The sequence below is a fragment of the Equus przewalskii genome, chromosome 11 (assembly GCF_037783145.1).
Source record: "Equus przewalskii isolate Varuska chromosome 11, EquPr2, whole genome shotgun sequence".
Lineage (NCBI taxonomy): Eukaryota > Metazoa > Chordata > Mammalia > Perissodactyla > Equidae > Equus > Equus przewalskii.
In genome coordinates, this window is record NC_091841.1 from 16,470,599 (window position 1) to 16,489,372 (window position 18,774).

Sequence of the window (18,774 nt, forward strand, 5' to 3'; positions counted from 1 at the left end):
GTAGGCTGTAAGAGCACTGTGCAGAGCGAGTTGTTTCTTAGCGGCCCAAAGAGCTGGAAGCAAGATGCTTTGGGGCCCAACTCGCCCTTTGGAAAGAATCCTGCACGTTGTGCCTTTCATCTCTAGGGCCATGTAGCACACGCATTGCAGAAGTTCTACTTCAGCCAGATCATGCCTGCAAAGAAACTGCGTTTCACAGACGTTTGTAAGAGATGTTCCCTGTAGGCTGTAAGAGCACTGTGCAGAGCAAGTTGTTTCTTAGCTTCCCAAAGAGCTGGAAGCAGGATGTTTTGCGGCCCAACTCACCCTTTGGAAAGAAGCATGCACGTTGTGCCTTTCCGCTCTAGGGCAATGTAGCACACGCAGAGCAGAAGTTCTACTTCAGCCAGATCAGGCCTGCAAAGAAGCTGCGTTTCACAGTCCTTTGTAAGAGATGTTCCCGGTAGGCTGTAAGAGCACTGCGCACAGCGAGATGTTTCTTAGCTTCCCAAAGAGCTGGAAGCAAGATGCTTTGTTGCCCAACTCGCCCTTTGGAAAGAAGCCTGCACGTTGTGCCTTTCAGCTCTAGGGCCATGTAGCACAACCAGTGCAGAAGTTCTACTTCAGCCAGATCAGGCCTGCAAAGAAACTGCGTATCACAGGCCTTTGTAAGAGATGTTCCCAGTAGGCTGTAAGAGCACTGCGCAGAGCGAGTTGTTTCTTAGCTTCCCAAAGAGCTGGAAGCAAGATGCTTTGGGGCCCAACTCGCCCTTTGGAAAGAAGCATGCACGTTGTGCCTTTCAGCTCTAGGGCCATGTAGCACACCCAGAGCAGAAGTTCTACTTCAGCCAGATCAGGCCTGCAAAGGAACTGCGTTTCACAGGCCTTTGTAAGAGATGTTCCCAGTAGGCTGTAAGAGCACTGCGCAGAGCGAGTTGTTTCTTAGCTTCCCAAAGAGCTGGAAGCAAGATGCTTTGGGGCCCAACTCGCCCTTTGGAAAGAAGCCTGCACGTTGTGCCTTTCAGCTCTAGGGCCATGTAGCACACCCAGAGCAGAAGTTCTACTTCAGCCAGATCAGGCCTGCAAAGAAACTGCGTTTCACAGGCCTTTGTAAGAGATGTTCCCGGTCGGCTGGAAGAGAACTGCCCAGAGCGAGTTGTTTCTTAGCTTCCCAAAGAGCTGGAAGCAAGATGCTGTGGGGCCCAACTCGCCCTTTGGAAAGAAGCCTGCACGTTGTGCCTTTCAGCTCTAGGTCAATGTAGCAAACCCAGAGCAGAAGTTCTACTTCAGGCAGATCAGGCCTGCAAAGAAACTGCGTTTCACAGGCCTTTGTAAGAGATGTTCCCGGTAGGCTGTAAGAGCACTGTGCAGAGCGAGTTGTTTCTTAGCTTTCCAAAGAGCTGGAAGCAAGATGCTTTGCGGCCCTACTCGCCCTTTGGAAAGAAGCCTTCACATTGTGCCTTTCAGCTCTAGGGCAATGTAGCACACCCACAGCAGAAGTTCTACTTCAGCCAGCTCAGGCCTGCAAAGAAACTGCGTTTCACAGGCCTTTGTAAGAGATGCTCCCAGTAGGTTGTAAGAGCACTGCGCTCAGCGAGTTGTTTCTTAGCTTCCCAAAGAGCTGGAAGCAAGATGCTTTGTGGCCCAACTCGCCCTTTGGAAAGAAGCCTGCACGTTGTGCCTTTCGGCTCTAGGGCCATGTAGCACACCCAGACCAGAAGTTCTACTTCAGCCAGATCAGGCCTGCAAAGAAACTGCGTTTCACAGTCCTTTGTAAGATATGTTCCCGGTAGGCTGTAAGAGCACTGTGCAGAGCGAGTTGTTTCTTAGCTTCCCAAAGAGCTGGAAGCAAGATACTTTGAGGCCGAACTCGCCTTTGGAAAATAGCCTGCAATTTGAGCCTTTCAGCTCTACTACAATGTAGCACACCCAGAGCAGAAGTTCTACTTCAGCCAGATCAGGCCTGCAAAGAAACTGCATTTCACAGCCCTTTGTAAGAGATGCTCCCGGTAGGCTGTAAGAGCACTGTGCAGAGCGAGTTGTTTCTTAGCGGCCCAAAGAGCTGGAAGCAAAATGCTTTGGGGCCCAACTCGCCCTTTGGAAAGAATCCTGCACGTTGTGCCTTTCATCTCTAGGGCCATGTAGCACACGCATTGCAGAAATTCTACTTCAGCCAGATCAGGCCTGCAAAGAAACTGCGTTTACCAGACGTTTGTAAGAGATGTTCCCTGTAGGCTGTAAGAGCACTGTGCAGAGCGAGTTGTTTCTTAGCTTCCCAAAGAGCTGGAAGCAGGATGTTTTGCGGCCCAACTCACCAATTTGGAAAGAATCCTGCACGTTGTGCCTTTCAGCTCTAGGGCCATGTAGCACACCCAGAGCAGAAGTTCTACTTCAGCCAGATCAGGCCTGCAAAGGAACTGCGTTTCACAGGCCTTTGTAAGAGATGTTCCAGGTAGGCTGTAAGAGCACTGCGCAGAGCGAGTTGTTTCTTAGCTTCCCAAAGAGCTGGAAGCAAGATGCTTTGGGGCCCAACTCGCCCTTTGGAAAGAAGACTGCACGTTGTGCCTTTCAGCTCTAGGGCCATGTAGCACACCCAGAGCAGAAGTTCTACTTCAGCCAGATCAGGCCTGCAAAGAAACTGCGTTTCACAGGCTTTTGTAAGATATGTTCCCGGTAGGCTGTAAGAGCATTGCGCACAGCGAGTTGTTTCTTAGCTTCCCAAAGAGCTGGAAGCAAGATACTTTGTGGCCCATCTCGCCCTTGGAAAATAGCCTGCAGGTTGAGTCTTTCAGCTCTAGGACAATGTAGCACACCCAGAGCAGAAGTTCTACTTCAGCCAGATCAGGCCTGCAAAGAAACTGCGTTTCACAGGCCTTTGTAAGAGGTGTTCCCGGTAGGCTGTAAGAGCACTGCGCACAGCGAGTTTTTTCTAAGCTTCCCAAAGAGCTGGAAGCAAGATGCTTTGGGGCCCAACTCGCCCTTTGGAAAGAAGCCTGCACGTTGTGCCTTTCAGCTCTAGGGCCATGTAGCACACCCAGTGCAGAAGTTCTACTTCAGCCAGATCAGGCCTGCAAAGAAACTGCGTTTCACAGGCCTTTGTAAGAGATGTTCCCTGTAGGCTGTAAGAGCACTGCGCAGAGCGAGGTGTTTCTTAGCTTCCCAAAGAGCTGGAAGCAAGATGCTTTGGGGCCCAACTCGCCCTTTGAAAAGAAGCATGCACGTTGTGCCTTTCAGCTCTAGGGCAATGTAGCACACCCAGAGAAGAAGTTCTACTTCAGCCAGCTCAGGCCTGCAAAGAAACTGCGTTTCACAGGCCTTTGTAAGAGATGTTCCCGGTAGGCTGTAAGAGCACTGCGCACAGCGAGTTGTTTCTTAGCTTCCCAAAGAGCTGGAAGCAAGATGCTTTGGGTCCCAATTCCCCCTTTGGAAAGAAGCCTGCACGTTGTGCCTTTCAGCTCTAGGGCAATGTAGCACACCCAGAGCAGAAGTTCTACTTCAGCCAGATCAGGCCTGCAAAGAAACTGCATTTCACAGGCCTTTGTAAGTGATGCTCCCGGTAGGCTGTAAGAGCACTGTGCAGAGCGAGTTGTTTCTTACCATCCCAAAGAGCTGGAAGCAAGATGCTTTGGGGCCCAACTCGCCCTTTGGAAAGAAGCCTGCACGTTGTGCCTTTCAGCTCTAGGGCCATGTAGCACACCCAGAGCAGAAGTTCTACTTCAGCCAGATCAGGCCTGCAAAGAAACTGCGTTTCACAGGCCTTTGTAAGAGATGTTCCCTGTAGGCTGTAAGAGCACTGCGCACAGCGAGTTGTTTCTTAGCTTCCCAAAGAGCTGGAAGCAAGATGCTTTGGGGCCCAACTCGCCCTTTGGAAAGAAGCCTGCACGTTGTGCCTTTCAGCTCTAGGGCAATGTAGCACACCCAGAGCAGAAGTTCTACTTCAGCCAGATCAGGCCTGCAAAGAAACTGCGTTTCACAGGCCTTTGTAAGAGATGTTCCCGGTAGGCTGTAAGAGCACTGTGCAGAGCGAGTTGTTTCTTAGCTTCCCAAAGAGCTGGAAGCAAGATGCTTTGCGGCCCAACTCGCCCATTGGAAAGAATCATGCACGTTGTGCCTTTCCGCTCTAGGGCAATGTAGCACACCCAGAGCAGAAGTTCTACTTCAGCCAGCTCAGGCCTGAAAAGAAACTGCGTTTCACAGACGTTTGTAAGAGATGTTCCCGGTATGCTATAAGAGCACTGTGCAGAGCGAGTTGTTCCTTAGCTTCCCAAAGAGCTGGAAGCAAGATGCTTTGGGGCCCAACTCGCCCTTTGGAAAGAAGCCTGCACGTTGTGACTTTCAGCTCTAGGGCCATGTAGCACACCCAGAGCAGAAGTGCTACTTCAGCCAGATCAGGCCTGCAAAGAAACTGCGTTTCACAGGCTTTTGTAAGAGATGTTCCCGGTCGGCTGTAAGAGCATTGCGCACAGCGAGTTGTTTCTTAGCTTCCCAAAGAGCTGGAAGCAAGATACTTTGTGGCCCATCTCGCCCTTGGAAAATAGCCTGCCGGTTGAGTCTTTCAGCTCTAGGACAATGTAGCACACCCAGAGCAGAAGTTCTACTTCAGCCAGATCAGGCCTGCAAAGAAACTGCGTTTCACAGGCCTTTGTAAGAGATGTTCCCGGTAGGCTGTAAGAGCACTGCGCACAGCGAGTTGTTTCTTAGCTTCCCAAAGAGCTGGAAGCAAGATGCTTTGGGTCCCAACTCCCCCTTTGGCAAGAAGCCTGCACGTTGTGCCTTTCAGCTCTAGGGCAATGTAGCACACCCAGAGCAGAAGTTCTACTTCAGCCAGATCAGGCCTGCAAAGAAACTGCATTTCACAGGCCTTTGTAAGTGATGCTCCCGGTAGGCTGTAAGAGCACTGTGCAGAGCGAGTTGTTTCTTACCATCCCAAAGAGCTGGAAGCAAGATGCTTTGGGGCCCAACTCGCCCTTTGGAAAGAAGCCTGCACGTTGTGCCTTTCAGCTCTAGGGCCATGTAGCACACCCAGAGCAGAAGTTCTACTTCAGGCAGATCAGGCCTGCAAAGAAACTGCGTTTCACAGGCCTTTGTAAGAGATGTTCCCGGTAGGCTGTAAGAGCACTGTGCAGAGCGAGTTGTTTCTTGGCTTCCCAAAGAGCTGGAAGCAAGATGCTTTGGGGCCCAACTCGCCCTTTGGAAAGAAGCCTGCACGTTGAGCCTTTCAGCTCTAGGCCAATGTAGCACACCCAGAGCAGAAGTTCTACTTCAGCCAGATCAGTCCTGCAAAGAAACTGCGTTTCACAGGCCTTTCTAAGAGATGTTTCCGGTAGGCTGTAAGGGCACTGTGCAGAGCGAGTTGTTTCTTAGCTTCCCAAAGAGCTGGAAGCAAGATGCTTTGGGGCCCAACTCGCCCTTAGGAAAGAGCCTTGCACGTTGTGCCTTTCAGCTCTAGGGCAATGTAGCACACCCAGAGCAGAAGTTCTACTTCAGTCAGATCAGGCCTGCAAAGAAACTGCGTTTCACAGGCCTTTGTAAGCGATGTTCCCGGTAGGCTGTAAGAGCACTGTGCAGAGCGAGTTGTTTCTTAGCTTCCCAAAGAGCTGGAAGCAAGATGCTTTGGGGCCCAACTCGCCCTTTGGAAAGAAGACTGCACGTTGTGCCTTTCCGCTCTAGGGCAATGTAGCACACGCAGAGCAGAAGTTCTACTTGAGCCAGATCAGGCCTGCAAAGAAACTGCGTTTCACAGGCCTTTGTAAGAGATGTTCCCGGTAGGCTGTAAGAGCACTGTGCAGAGCGAGTTGTTTCTTAGCTTCCCAAAGAACTGGAAGCAAGACGCTTTGGGGCCCAACTCGCCCTTTGGAAAGAAGCCTGCACGTTGTGCCTTTCAGCTCTAGGGCCATGTAGCACACCCAGAGCAGAAGTTCTACTTCAGCCAGATCAAGCCTGCAAAGAAACTGCGTTTCACAGGCCTTTGTAAGAGATGTTCCCGGTCGGCTGGAAGAGCGCTGCGCAGAGCGAGTTTTTTCTTAGCTTCCCAAAGAGCTGGAAGCAAGATGCTGTGGGGCACAACTCGCCCTTTGGAAAGAAGCCTGCACGTTGTGCCTTTCAGCTCTAGGGCCATGTAGCACACCCAGAGCAGAAGTTCTACTTCAGCCAGATGAGGCCTGAAAAGAAACTGCGTTTCACAGGCCTTTGTAAGAGATGTTCCAGGTAGGCTGTAATAGCACTGCGCAGAGCGAGTTGTTTCTTAGCTTCCCAAAGAGCTGGAAGCAAGATGCTGTGGGGCCCAACTCGCCCTTAGGAAAGAAGCCTGCAGGTTGAGCCTTTCAGCTCTAGGACAATGTAGCACACCCAGAGCAGAAGTTCTACTTCAGCCAGCTCAGGCCTGCAAAGAAACTGCGTTTCACAGCCCTTTGTAAGAGATGTTCCTGGTAGGCTGTAAGAGCACTGTGCAGAGCGAGTTGTTTCTTAGCTTCCCAAAGAGCTGGAAGCAAGATGCTGTGGGGCCCAACTCGCCCTTTGGAAAGAAGCCTGCACGTTTTGCCTTTCAGCTCTAGGGCAATGTATCACACCCAGAGCAGAAGTTCTACTTCAGCCAGATCAGGCCTGCAAAGAAACAGCGATTCACAGGCCTTTGTAAGAGATGTTCCCAGTAGGCTGTAAGAGCACTGTGCAGAGCGAGTTGTTTCTTAGCTTCCCAAAGAGCTGGAAGCAAGATGCTGTGGGGCCCAACTCGCCCTTTGGAAAGAAGCCTGCACGTTGTGCCTGTCAGCTCTAGGGCCTTGTAGCACACCCAGACAAGAAGTTCTAGTTCAGCCACATCAGGCCTGCAAAGAAACTGCGTTTCACAGGCCTTTGTAAGAGATGTTCCCGGTAGGCTGTAAGAGCACTGTGCAGAGCGAGTTGTTTCTTAGCTTTCCAAAGAGCTGGAAGCAAGATGCTGTGGGGCCCAACTCGCCCTTTGGAAAGAAGCCTGCACGTTGTGCCTTTCAGCTCTAGGGCCATGTAGCACACCCAGAGCAGAAGTTCTACTTCAGCCAGATGAGGCCTGCAAAGAAACTGCGTTTCACAGGCCTTTGTAAGAGATGTTCCCGGTAGGCTGTAATAGCACTGTGCAGAGCGAGTTGTTTCTTAGCTTCCCAAAGAGGTGGAACCAAGATGCTGTGGGGCCCAACTCGCCCTTTGGAAAGAAGCCTGCACGTTGTGCCTTTCAGCTCTAGGTCAATGTAGCACACCCAGAGCAGAAGTTCTACTTCAGCCAGATCAGGCCTGCAAAGAAACTGCGTTTCACAGGCCTTTGTAAGAGATGTTCCCGGTAGGCTGTAAGAGGACTGTGCAGAGCGAGTTGTTTCTTAGCGGCCCAAAGAGCTGGAAGCAAGATGCTTTGTTGCCCAACTCGCCCTTTGGAAAGAAGCCTGCACGTTGTGCCTTTCAGCTCTAGGGCCATGTAGCACACCCAGAGCAGAAGTTCTACTTCAGCCAGATCAGGCCTGCAAAGAAACTGCGTTTCACAGGCCTTTGTAAGAGATGTTCCCGGTAGGCTGTAAGAGGACTGTGCAGAGCGAGTTGTTTCTTAGCGGCCCAAAGAGCTGGAAGCAAGATGCTTTGTTGCCCAACTCGCCCTTTGGAAAGAAGCCTGCACGTTGTGCCTTTCAGCTCTAGGGCCATGTAGCACAACCAGTGCAGAAGTTCTACTTCAGCCAGATCAGGCCTGCAAAGAAACTGCGTATCACAGGCCTTTGTAAGAGATGTTCCCAGTAGGCTGTAAGGGAACTGCGCAGAGCGAGTTGTTTCTTAGCTTCCCAAAGAGCTGGAAGCAAGATGCTTTGGGGCCCAACTCGCCCTTTGGAAAGAAGCATGCACGTTGTGCCTTTCAGCTCTAGGGCCATGTAGCACACCCAGAGCAGAAGTTCTACTTCAGCCAGATCAGGCCTGCAAAGGAACTGCGTTTCACAGGCCTTTATAACAGATGTTCCAGGTAGGCTGTAAGAGCACTGCGCAGAGCGAGTTGTTTCTTAGCTTCCCAAAGAGCTGGAAGCAAGATGCTTTGGGGCCCAACTCGCCCTTTGGAAAGAAGACTGCATGTGGTGCCTTTCAGCTCTAGGGCCATGTAGCACACCCAGAGCAGAAGTTCTACTTCAGCCAGATCAGGCCTGCAAAGAAACTGCGTTTCACAGGCCTTTGTAAGAGATGTTCCCTGTAGGCTGTAAGAGCACTGCGCACAGCGAGTTCTTTCTTAGGTTCCCAAAGAGCTGGAAGCAAGATGCTTTGGGGCCCAACTCGCCCTTTGGAAAGAAGCCTGCACGTTGTGCCTTTCAGCTCTAGGGCAATGTAGCACACCCAGAGCAGAAGTTCTACTTCAGCCAGATAAGGCCTGCAAAGAAACTGCGTTTCACAGGCCTTTGTAAGATATGTTCCCGGTAGGCTGTAAGAGCACTGTGCAGAGCGAGTTGTTTCTTAGCTTCCCAAAGAGCTGGAAGCAAGATGCTTTGCGGCCCAACTCGCCCATTGGAAAGAATCATGCACGTTGTGCCTTTCCGCTCTAGGGCAATGTAGCACACCCAGAGCAGAAGTTCTACTTCAGCCAGCTCAGGCCTGAAAAGAAACTGCGTTTCACAGACGTTTGTAAGAGATGTTCCCGGTATGCTATAAGAGCACTGTGCAGAGCGAGTTGTTCCTTAGCTTCCCAAAGAGCTGGAAGCAAGATGCTTTGGGGCCCAACTCGCCCTTTGGAAAGAAGCCTGCACGTTGTGACTTTCAGCTCTAGGGCCATGTAGCACACCCAGAGCAGAAGTTCTACTTCAGCCAGATCAGGCCTGCAAAGAAACTGCGTTTCACAGGCTTTTGTAAGAGATGTTCCCGGTCGGCTGTAAGAGCATTGCGCACAGCGAGTTGTTTCTTAGCTTCCCAAAGAGCTGGAAGCAAGATACTTTGTGGCCCATCTCGCCCTTGGAAAATAGCCTGCAGGTTGAGTCTTTCAGCTCTAGGACAATGTAGCACACCCAGAGCAGAAGTTCTACTTCAGCCAGATCAGGCCTGCAAAGAAACTGCGTTTCACAGGCCTTTGTAAGAGATGTTCCCGGTAGGCTGTAAGAGCACTGCGCACAGCGAGTTGTTTCTTAGCTTCCCAAAGAGCTGGAAGCAAGATGCTTTGGGTCCCAACTCCCCCTTTGGAAAGAAGCCTGCACGTTGTGCCTATCAGCTCTAGGGCAATGTAGCACACCCAGAGCAGAAGTTCTACTTCAGCCAGATCAGGCCTGCAAAGAAACTGCATTTCACAGGCCTTTGTAAGTGATGCTCCCGGTAGGCTGTAAGAGCACTGTGCAGAGCGAGTTGTTTCTTACCATCCCAAAGAGCTGGAAGCAAGATGCTTTGGGGCCCAACTCACCCTTTGGAAAGAAGCCTGCACGTTGTGCCTTTCAGCTCTAGGGCCATGTAGCACACCCAGAGCAGAAGTTCTACTTCAGGCAGATCAGGCCTGCAAAGAAACTGCGTTTCACAGGCCTTTGTAAGAGATGTTCCCGGTAGGCTGTAAGAGCACTGTGCAGAGCGAGTTGTTCCTTAGCTTCCCAAAGAGCTGGAAGCAAGATGCTTTGGGGCCCAACTCGCCCTTTGGAAATAAGCCTGCACGTTGTGACTTTCAGCTCTAGGGCCATGTAGCACACCCAGAGCAGAAGTTCTACTTCAGCCAGATCAGGCCTGCAAAGAAACTGCGTTTCACAGGCTTTTGTAAGACATGTTCCCGGTCGGCTGTAAGAGCATTGCGCACAGCGAGTTGTTTCTTAGCTTCCCAAAGAGCTGTAAGCAAGATACTTTGTGGCCCATCTCGCCCTTGGAAAATAGCCTGCAGGTTGAGTCTTTCAGCTCTAGGACAATGTAGCACACCCAGAGCAGAAGTTCTACTTCAGCCAGATCAGGCCTGCAAAGAAACTGCGTTTCACAGGCCTTTGTAAGAGATGTTCCCGGTAGGCTGTAAGAGCACTGCGCACAGCGAGTTGTTTCTTAGCTTCCCAAAGAGCTGGAAGCAAGATGCTTTGGGGCCCAACTCGCCCTTTGTAAAGAAGCCTGCACGTTGTGCCTTTCAGCTCTAGGGCAATGTAGCACACCCAGAGCAGAAGTTCTACTTCAGCCAGATCAGGCCTGCAAAGAAACTGCATTTCACAGGCCTTTGTAAGTGATGCTCCCGGTAGGCTGTAAGAGCACTGTGCAGAGCGAGTTGTTTCTTACCATCCCAGAGAGCTGGAAGCAAGATGCTTTGGGGCCCAACTCGCCCTTTGGAAAGAAGCCTGCACGTTGTGCCTTTCAGCTCTAGGGCCATGTAGCACACCCAGAGCAGAAGTTCTACTTCAGTCAGATCAGGCCTGCAAAGAAACTGCGTTTCACAGGCCTTTGTAAGAGATGTTCCCGGTAGGCTGTAAGAGCACTGTGCAGAGCGAGCTGTTTCTTGGCTTCCCAAAGAGCTGGAAGCAAGATGCTTTGGGGCCCAACTCGCCCTTTGGAAAGAAGCCTGCACGTTGAGCCTTTCAGCTCTAGGCCAATGTAGCACACCCAGAGCAGAAGTTCTACTTCAGCCAGATCAGTCTTGCAAAGAAACTGCGTTTCACAGGCCTTTCTAAGAGATGTTTCCGGTAGGCTGTAAGAGCACTGTGCAGAGCGAGTTGTTTCTTAGCTTCCCAAAGAGCTGGAAGCAAGATGCTTTGGGGCCCAACTCGCCCTTTGGAAAGAAGACAGCACTTTGTGCCTTGCAGCTCTAGGGCAATGTAGCACACGCAGAGCAGAAGTTCTACTTGAGCCAGATCAGGCCTGCAAAGAAACTGCGTTTCACAGGCCTTTGTAAGAGATGTTCCCGGTAGGCTGTAAGAGCACTGTGCAGAGCGAGTTGTTTCTTAGCTTCCCAAAGAACTGGAAGCAAGACGCTTTGGGGCCCAACTCGCCCTTTGGAAAGAAGCCTGCACGTTGTGCCTTTCAGCTCTATGGCCATGTAGCACACCCAAAGCAGAAGTTCTACTTCAGCCAGCTCAGGCCTGAAAAGAAACTGCGTTTCACAGACGTTTGTAAGAGATGTTCCCGGTATGCTATAAGAGCACTGTGCAGAGCGAGTTGTTCCTTAGCTTCCCAAAGAGCTGGAAGCAAGATGCTTTGGGGCCCAACTCGCCCTTTGGAAAGAATGCTGCACGTTGTGACTTTCAGCTCTAGGGCCATGTAGCACACTCAGAGCAGAAGTTCTACTTCAGCCAGATCAGGCCTGCAAAGAAACTGCGTTTCACAGGCTTTTGTAAGAGATGTTCCCGGTCGGCTGTAAGAGCATTGCGCACAGCGAGTTGTTTCTTAGCTTCCCAAAGAGCTGGAAGCAAGATACTTTGTGGCCCATCTCGCCCTTGGAAAATAGCCTGCAGGTTGAGTCTTTCAGCTCTAGGACAATGTAGCACACCCAGAGCAGAAGTTCTACTTCAGCCAGATCAGGCCTGCAAAGAAACTGCGTTTCACAGGCCTTTGTAAGAGATGTTCCCGGTAGGCTGTAAGAGCACTGCGCACAGCGAGTTGTTTCTTAGCTTCCCAAAGAGCTGGAAGCAAGATGCTTTGGGTCCCAACTCCCCCTTTGAAAAGAAGCCTGCACGTTGTGCCTTTCAGCTCTAGGGCAATGTAGCACACCCAGAGCAGAAGTTCTACTTCAGCCAGATCAAGCCTGCAAAGAAACTGCGTTTCACAGTCCTTTGTAAGAGATGTTCCCGGTCGGCTGGAAGAGCGCTGCGCAGAGCGAGTTTTTTCTTAGCTTCCCAAAGAGCTGGAAGCAAGATGCTGTGGGGCACAACTCGCCCTTTGGAAAGAAGCCTGCACGTTGTGCCTTTCAGCTCTAGGGCCATGTAGCACACCCAGAGCAGAAGTTCTACTTCAGCCAGATCAGGCCTGAAAAGAAACTGCGTTTCACAGGCCTTTGTAAGAGATGTTCCAGGTAGGCTGTAATAGCACTGCGCAGAGCGAGTTGTTTCTTAGCTTCCCAAAGAGCTGGAAGCAAGATGCTGTGGGGCCCAACTCGCCCTTAGGAAAGAAGCCTGCAGGTTGAGCCTTTCAGCTGTAGGACAATGTAGCACACCCAGAGCAGAAGTTCTACTTCAGCCAGCTCAGGCCTGCAAAGAAACTGCGTTTCACAGCCCTTTGTAAGAGATGTTCCTGGTAGGCTGTAAGAGCACTGTGCAGAGCGAGTTGTTTCTTAGCTTCCCAAAGAGCTGGAAGCAAGATGCTGTGGGGCCCAACTCGCCCTTTGGAAAGAAGCCTGCACGTTGTGCCTTTCAGCTCTATGGCAATGTATCACACCCAGTGCAGAAGTTCTACTTCAGCCAGATCAGGCCTGCAAAGAAACTGCGTTTAACAGGCCTTTGTAAGAGATGTTCCCAGTAGGCTGTAAGAGCACTGCGCAGAGCGAGGTGTTTCTTAGCTTCCCAAAGAGCTGGAAGCAAGATGCTTTGGGGCCCAACTCGCCCTTTGAAAAGAAGCATGCACGTTGTGTCTTTCAGCTCTAGGGCAATGTAGCACACCCAGAGAAGAAGTTCTACTTCAGCCAGCTCAGGCCTGCAAAGAAACTGCGTTTCACAGGCCTTTGTAAGAGATGTTCCCGGTAGGCTGTAAGAGCACTGCGCACAGCGAGTTGTTTCTTAGCTTCCCAAAGAGCTGGAAGCAAGATGCTTTGGGTCCCAATTCCCCCTTTGGAAAGAAGCCTGCACGTTGTGCCTTTCAGCTCTAGGGCAATGTAGCACACCCAGAGCAGAAGTTCTACTTCAGCCAGATCAGGCCTGCAAAGAAACTGCATTTCACAGGCCTTTGTAAGTGATGCTCCCGGTAGGCTGTAAGAGCACTGTGCAGAGCGAGTTGTTTCTTACCATCCCAAAGAGCTGGAAGCAAGATGCTTTGGGGCCCAACTCGCCCTTTGGAAAGAAGCCTGCACGTTGTGCCTTTCAGCTCTAGGGCCATGTAGCACACCCAGAGCAGAAGTTCTACTTCAGCCAGATGAGGCCTGCAAAGAAACTGCCTTTCACAGGCCTTTGTAAGAGATGTTCCCTGTAGGCTGTAAGAGCACTGCGCACAGCGAGTTGTTTCTTAGCTTCCCAAAGAGCTGGAAGCAAGATGCTTTGGGGCCCAACTCGCCCTTTGGAAAGAAGCCTGCACGTTGTGCCTTTCAGCTCTAGGGCAATGTAGCACACCCAGAGCAGAAGTTCTACTTCAGCCAGATCAGGCCTGCAAAGAAACTGCGTTTCACAGGCCTTTGTAAGAGATGTTCCCGGTAGGCTGTAAGAGCACTGTGCAGAGCGAGTTGTTTCTTAGCTTCCCAAAGAGCTGGAAGCAAGATGCTTTGCGGCCCAACTCGCCCATTGGAAAGAATCATGCACGTTGTGCCTTTCCGCTCTAGGGCAATGTAGCACACCCAGAGCAGAAGTTCTACTTCAGCCGGCTCAGGCCTGAAAAGAAACTGCGTTTCACAGACGTTTGTAAGAGATGTTCCCGGTATGCTATAAGAGCACTGTGCAGAGCGAGTTGTTCCTTAGCTTCCCAAAGAGCTGGAAGCAAGATGCTTTGGGGCCCAACTCGCCCTTTGGAAAGAATGCTGCACGTTGTGACTTTCAGCTCTAGGGCCATGTAGCACACCCAGAGCAGAAGTTCTACTTCAGCCAGATCAGGCCTGCAAAGAAACTGCGTTTCACAGGCTTTTGTAAGAGATGTTCCCGGTCGGCTGTAAGAGCATTGCGCACAGCGAGTTGTTTCTTAGCTTCCCAAAGAGCTGGAAGCAAGATACTTTGTGGCCCATCTCGCCCTTGGAAAATAGCCTGCAGGTTGAGTCCTTCAGCTCTAGGACAATGTAGCACACCCAGAGCAGAAGTTCTAATTCAGCCAGATCAGGCCTGCAAAGAAACTGCGTTTCACAGGCCTTTGTAAGAGATGTTCCCGGTAGGCTGTAAGAGCACTGCGCACAGCGAGTTGTTTCTTAGCTTCCCAAAGAGCTGGAAGCAAGATGCTTTGGGTCCCAACTCCCCCTTTGGAAAGAAGCCTGCACGTTGTGCCTTTCAGCTCTAGGGCAATGTAGCACACCCACAGCAGAAGTTCTACTTCAGCCAGATCAGGCCTGCAAAGAAACTGCATTTCACAGGCCTTTGTAAGTGATGCTCCCGGTAGGCTGTAAGAGCACTGTGCAGAGCGAGTTGTTTCTTACCATCCCAAAGAGCTGGAAGCAAGATGCTTTGGGGCCCAACTCGCCCTTTGGAAAGAAGCCTGCACGTTGTGCCTTTCAGCTCTAGGGCCATGTAGCACACCCAGAGCAGAAGTTCTACTTCAGGCAGATCAGGCCTGCAAAGAAACTGCGTTTCACAGGCCTTTGTAAGAGATGTTCCCGGTAGGCTGTAAGAGCACTGTGCAGAGCGAGTTGTTTCTTGGCTTCCCAAAGAGCTGGAAGCAAGATGCTTTGGGGCCCAACTCGCCCTTTGGAAAGAAGCCTGCACGTTGAGCCTTTCAGCTCTAGGCCAATGTAGCACACCCAGAGCAGAAGTTCTACTTCAGCCAGATCAGTCCTGCAAAGAAACTGCGTTTCACAGGCCTTTCTAAGAGATGTTCCCGGTAGGCTGTAAGAGCACTGTGCAGAGCGAGTTGTTTCTTAGCTTCCCAAAGAGCTGGAAGCAAGATGCTTTGGGGCCCAACTCACCCTTAGGAAAGAGCCTTGCACGTTGTGCCTTTCAGCTCTAGGGCAATGTAGCACACCCAGAGCAGAAGTTCTACTTCAGTCAGATCAGGCCTGCAAAGAAACTGCGTTTCACAGGCCTTTGTAAGCGATGTTCCCGGTAGGCTGTAAGAGCACTGTGCAGAGCGAGTTGTTTCTTAGCTTCCCAAAGAGCTGGAAGCAAGATGCTTTGGGGCCCAACTCGCCCTTTGGAAAGAAGACTGCACGTTGTGCCTTTCCGCTCTAGGGCAATGTAGCACTCGCAGAGCAGAAGTTCTACTTCAGCCAGATCAGGCCTGCAAAGAAACTGCGTTTCACAGGCCTTTGTAAGAGATGTTCCCGGTAGGCTGTAAGAGCACTGTGCAGAGCGAGTTGTTTCTTAGCTTCCCAAAGAACTGGGAGCAAGACGCTTTGGGGCCCAAGTCGCCCTTTGGAAAGAAGCCTGCACGTTGTGCCTTTCAGCTCTAGGGCCATGTAGCACACCCAGAGCAGAAGTTCTACTTCAGCCAGATCAAGCCTGCAAAGAAACTGCGTTTCACAGGCCTTTGTAAGAGATGTTCCCGGTCGGCTGGAAGAGCGCTGCGCAGAGCGAGTTTTTTCTTAGCTTCCCAAAGAGCTGGAAGCAAGATGCTGTGGGGCACAACTCGCCCTTTGGAAAGAAGCCTGCACGTTGTGCCTTTCAGCTCTAGGGCCATGTAGCACACCCAGAGCAGAAGTTCTACTTCAGCCAGATCAGGCCTGAAAAGAAACTGCGTTTCACAGGCCTTTGTAAGAGATGTTCCAGGTAGGCTGTAATAGCACTGCGCAGAGCGAGTTGTTTCTTAGCTTCCCAAAGAGCTGGAAGCAAGATGCTGTGGGGCCCAACTCGCCCTTAGGAAAGAAGCCTGCAGGTTGAGCCTTTCAGCTCTAGGACAATGTAGCACACCCAGAGCAGAAGTTCTACTTCAGCCAGCTCAGGCCTGCAAAGAAACTGCGTTTCACAGCCCTTTGTAAGAGATGTTCCTGGTAGGCTGTAAGAGCACTGTGCAGAGCGAGTTGTTTCTTAGCTTCCCAAAGAGCTGGTAGCAAGATGCTGTGGGGCCCAACTCGCCCTTTGGAAAGAAGCCTGCACGTTGTGCCTTTCAGCTCTAGGGCAATGTATCACACCCAGAGCAGAAGTTCTACTTCAGCCAGATCAGGCCTGCAAAGAAACAGCGATTCACAGGCCTTTGTAAGAGATGTTCCCAGTAGGCTGTAAGAGCACTGTGCAGAGCGAGTTGTTTCTTAGCTTCCCAAAGAGCTGGAAGCAAGATGCTTTGGGGCCCAACTCGCCCTTTGGAAAGAAGCCTGCACGTTGTGCCTTTCAGCTCTAGGGCCATGTAGCACACCCAGAGCAGAAGTTCTACTTCAGCCAGATCAGGCCTGCAAAGAAACAGCGTTTCACAGGCCTTTGTAAGAGATGTTCCCGGTAGGCTGTATGAGCACTGTGCCGAGCGAGTTGTTTCTTAGCTTCCCAAAGAGCTGGAAGCAAGATGCTTTGGGGCCCAACTCGCCCTTTGGAAAGAAGTCTGCACGGTTTGCCTTTCAGCTCTAGGGCCATGTAGCACACCCAAAGCAGAAGTTCTAGTTCAGCCACATCAGGCCTGAAAAGAAAGTGCGTTTCACAGGCCTTTGTAAGAGATGTTCCCGGTAGGCTGTAAGAGCATCTTGCAGAGCGAGTTGTTTCTTAGCTTCCCAAAGATCTGGAAGCAAGATGCATTGGGGCCCAACTCGCCCTTTGGAAAGAAGCCTGCACGTTGTGCCTTTCAGCTCTAGGGCCATGTAGCACACCCAGAGCAGAAGTTCTACTTCAGCCAGATCAGGCCTGCAAAGAAACTGCGTTTCACACGCCTTTGTAAGAGATGTTCCCGGTAGGCTGTAAGAGGACTGTGCAGAGCGAGTTGTTTCTTGGCTTCCCAAAGAGCTGGAAGCAAGATGCTTTGGGCCCCAACTCGCCCTTTGGAAAGAAGCCTGCACGTTGTGCCTTTCAGCTCTAGGGCAATGTAGCACACCCAGAGCAGAAGTTCTACTTCAGCCAGATCAGGCCTGCAAAGAAACTGCATTTCACAGGCCTTTGTAAGTGATGCTCCCGGTAGGCTGTAAGAGCACTGTGCAGAGCGAGCTGTTTCTTAGCGGCCCAAAGAGCTGGAAGCAAGATGCTTTGGGGCCCAACTCGCCCTTTGGAAAGAATCCTGCACGTTGTGCCTTTCATCTCTAGGGCCATGTAGCACACGCATTGCAGAAGTTCTACTTCAGCCAGATCATGCCTGCAAAGAAACTGCGTTTCACAGACGTTTGTAAGAGATGTTCCCTGTAGGCTGTAAGAGCACTGTGCAGAGCGAGTTGTTTCTTAGCTTCCCAAAGAGCTGGAAGCAGGATGTTTTGCGGCCCAACTCACCCTTTGGAAAGAAGCATGCACGTTGTGCCTTTCCGCTCTAGGGCAATGTAGCACACGCAGAGCAGAAGTTCTACTTCAGCCAGATCAGGCCTGCAAAGAAACTGCGTTTCACAGTCCTTTGTAAGAGATGTTCCCGGTAGGCTGTAAGAGCACTGCGCACAGCGAGATGTTTCTTAGCTTCCCAAAGAGCTGGAAGCAAGATGCTTTGTTGCCCAACTCGCCCTTTGGAAAGAAGCCTGCACGTTGTGCCTTTCAGCTCTAGGGCCATGTAGCACAACCAGTGCAGAAGTTCTACTTCAGCCAGATCAGGCCTGCAAAGAAACTGCGTATCACAGGCCTTTGTAAGAGATGTTCCCAGTAGGCTGTAAGAGCACTGCGCAGAGCGAGTTGTTTCTTAGCTTCCCAAAGAGCTGGAAGCAAGATGCTTTGGGGCCCAACTCGCCCTTTGGAAAGAAGCATGCACGTTGTGCCTTTCAGCTCTAGGGCAATGTAGCACACCCAGAGCAGAAGTTCTACTTCAGCCAGATCAGGCCTGCAAAGAAACTGCGTTTCACAGGCCTTTGTAAGAGGTGTTCCCGGTAGGCTGTAAGAGCACTGCGCAGAGCGAGTTGTTTCTTAGCTTCCCAAAGAGCTGGAAGCAAGATGCTTTGGGGCCCAACTCGCCCTTTGGAAAGAAGACTGCACGTTGTGCCTTTCAGCTCTAGGGCCATGTAGCACACCCAGTGCAGAAGTTCTACTTCAGCCAGATCAGGCCTGCAAAGAAACTGCGTTTCACAGGCCTTTGTAAGAGATGTTCCCAGTAGGCTGTAAGAGCACTGCGCAGAGCGAGGTGTTTCTTAGCTTCCCAAAGAGCTGGAAGCAAGATGCCTTGGGGCCCAGCTCGCCCTTTGAAAAGAAGCATGCACGTTGTGCCTTTCAGCTCTAGGGCAATGTAGCACACCCAGAGAAGAAGTTCTACTTCAGCCAGCTCAGGCCTGCAAAGAAACTGCGTTTCACAGGCCTTTGTAAGAGATGTTCCCGGTAGGCTGTAAGAGCACTGCGCACAGCGAGTTGTTTCTTAGCTTCCCAAAGAGCTGGAAGCAAGATGCTTTGGGTCCCAATTCCCCCTTTGGAAAGAAGCCTGCACGTTGTGCCTTTCAGCTCTAGGGCAATGTAGCACACCCAGAGCAGAAGTTCTACTTCAGCCAGATCAGGCCTGCAAAGAAACTGCATTTCACAGGCCTTTGTAAGTGATGCTCCCGGTAGGCTGTAAGAGCACTGTGCAGAGCGAGTTGTTTCTTACCATCCCAAAGAGCTGGAAGCAAGATGCTTTGGGGCCCAACTCGCCCTTTGGAAAGAATCCTGCACGTTGTGCCTTTCAGCTCTAGGGCCATGTAGCACACCCAGAGCAGAAGTTCTACTTCAGCCAGATCAGGCCTGCAAAGAAACTGCGTTTCACAGGCCTTTGTAAGATATGTTCCCGGTAGGCTGTAAGAGCACTGTGCAGAGCGAGTTGTTTCTTAGCTTCCCAAAGAGCTGGAAGCAAGATGCTTTGCGGCCCAACTCGCCCATTGGAAAGAATCATGCACGTTGTGCCTTTCCGCTCTAGGGCAATGTAGCACACCCAGAGCAGAAGTTCTACTTCAGCCAGCTCAGGCCTGAAAAGAAACTGCGTTTCACAGACGTTTGTAAGAGATGT